Below are 2,884 nucleotides of genomic sequence, written 5' to 3'. Positions count from 1 at the left end.
TTCGTCCTTACGGACGTCTGCATCATCAGACTTTAGCTGACAACACTTCATATTACCGGCTAATATTTGCAGCTATGGCGACAAATTACTGTCTTTCACACATGTCTACAAAATCACCTTCACCTTCAAATACAGTTTCCTTGCGACTGACAGAGACGTAGGCAAAGTTTAAAGTTGCTATTTCCATTAAATCTCGTTAATCAGAAAAACGGTAATTTACACCTGCAGCGGAACAAAATTCCGTTTCGCCCAGCGTCTGGCTCGAACCCACGACTCTGGGATTAAGAGTCTGACGCTCTACCGACTGAGCTAGCCGGCTACCTAGGTGAATACCTGCCGGGTAGCACATCACACAGTACTCGTTTGGGTTGGGTGGTCCCATACAGAATCTCTCCATGCTGCCTAATGTTTTCCTAACGTCACACTCGTCACGTACTTCACTTTTATGTCATAATCATTTCTGAGAGGCAAAGAAATTGCATGACAACAAGCAGAGCTAGTGGCGTCAAAATTAACACACATACTTTATGTGACTCAAAAGCCGAACGAGTTACTTTCCGACGTTGTTTTAGATGTGCAAGTGCCAGTCAAAACTCGCGGTGTCGGCACTCTGCCGACCATTTCGCTAGTTAACACCGGTCTTGCTGTGTGTGTTTCAAGCTCATGAGCATCTCCAAGCAAAAAATGGTCAACACCAACATTCAGACGGTTTCGTACTGCTCAATTGCTACATTAAAACGGTATGTTTCTTTTTCAGAACTGGAAAACACGAGCGTGACAGCATTCGAACCTGTAATCTTCAGATCCGAAGTCCGACGCCTTATCCATTAGGCCACACGGTCACTGCCAACAAACATTTACACGTATACGACTCATCTCGAAACGCTCACACCCCTGAGGATTTGTGTTTTCGTTCTACACAGCCGCTGCCCCTTGCTCTTTCCCACCCATTCGTTACATTCAACCTCTGACGAGACCGACCAAATATAGACTGAGAAACAAGACCACACACTTTGTGCATTCGGAATCGAAGGCAGGGCGTCCCTCGCCGCATTTGCTACGATGGCCATTTGCTACTTCTGCAGAAGCGGCGGCGGCGACGACGACGACGACGACGACGACGACGACGAATATCGCGAGAGGCTCTGAGATATGTGGGAAATACATCTATAAAATGTAATTCAGACTGCCTCGTCCCATCTTATGCTGTACCGCTTTGGCAAATGCTTTATCTGCGCCATTCGCCTTAATCACACCTGAGAGTAATTCTTAAAAAACGCCTGTCGCTAATTGTTCGTCATCACAGGTACTGTTTGCTATACGGCCACGCCGCGCAACTGATTTCCAAAATTCATCTTTCTCCTGTGAGGATGGAACTTACGACCCCTGGTTTATTAGATCAGTGCTCTAGCACTGAGCTAAGGAGGCGCGGCCTAGCGGTACTCTTGGGTACTTCGTCCTTACGGTCGTCTGCATCATTAGACTTTAGGTGACAACACTTCATATTACCGTCTAATATTTGCAGCTATGGCGACAAATTACTGCTTGGCTACACATCTGACACGTAACCCATGTGCTCTCCAAACAACAACACTTGCATTTCAGAACATGTCTTTCACACATGTCTACAAAATCACCTTCACCCTCAAATACAGTTTCCTTGCGACTGACAGAGACGTAGGCAAAGTTTAAAGTTGCTATTTCCATTAAATCTCGTTAATCAGAAAAACGGTAATTTACACCTGCAGCGGAACAAAATTCCGTTTCGTAAAGCGCCTGGCTCGAACCCACGACCCTGGGATTAGGAGTCTGACGCTCTACCGACTGAGCTAGCCGGCTACCTCGGTGAATACCTGCCGGTTAGCACATCACACAGTACTCGTTTGGGTTGGGTGGTCCCATACAGAATATCTCCATGTTGCCTAATGTTTTCCTAACGTCACACTCGTCACGTACTTCACTTTTATGTCATAATCATTTCTGAGAGGCAAAGAAACTGCATGACAACAAGCAGAGCTAGTGGCGTCAAGATTAACACACATACTTTATGTGACTCAAAAGCCGAACGAGTTACTTTCCGACGTTGTTTTAGATGTGCAAGTGCCAGTCAAAACTCGCGGTGTCGGCACTCTGCCGACCATTTCGCTAGTTAACACCGGTCTTGCTGTGTGTGTTTCAAGCTCATGAGCATCTCCAAGCAAAAAATGGTCAACAGCAACATTCAGACGGTTTCGTACTGCTCAATTGCTACATTAAAACGGTATGTTTCTTTTTCAGAACTGGAAAACACGAGCGTGACAGCATTCGAACCTGTAATCTTCAGATCCGAAGTCCGACGCCTTATCCATTAGGCCACACGGTCACTGACAACAAACGTTTACACGTATACGACTCATCTCGAAACGCTCACACCCCTGAGGATTTGTGTTTTCGTTCTACACAGCCGCTGCCCCTTGCTCTTTCCCACCCATTCGTTACATTCAACCTCTGACGAGACCGACCAAATATAGACTGAGAAACAAGACCACACACTTTGTGCATTCGGAATCGAAGGCAGGGCGTCCCTCGCCGCATTTGCTACGATGGCCATTTGCTACTTCTGCAGAAGCGGCGGCGGCGACGACGACGACGACGACGACGACGACGACGACGAATATGGCGAGAGGCTCAGAGATATGTGAGAAATACATCTATAAAATGTAATTCAGACTGCCTCGTCCCACCTTATGCTGTACCTCTTTGGCAAATGCTTTATCTGCGCCATTCGCCTTAATCGCATCTGAGAATAATTCTTAAAAAACGCCTGTCGCTAATTGTTCGTCATCACAGGTACTGTTTGCTAAACGGCCACGTTGCGCAACTGATTTCCAAAATTCATCTTTCT

Source organism: Schistocerca gregaria, chromosome 8 (genome assembly GCF_023897955.1).
Source record: "Schistocerca gregaria isolate iqSchGreg1 chromosome 8, iqSchGreg1.2, whole genome shotgun sequence".
Lineage (NCBI taxonomy): Eukaryota > Metazoa > Arthropoda > Insecta > Orthoptera > Acrididae > Schistocerca > Schistocerca gregaria.
The sequence above is the reverse complement of the archived record's forward strand: the minus strand, read 5'-3'. Positions refer to the sequence as shown.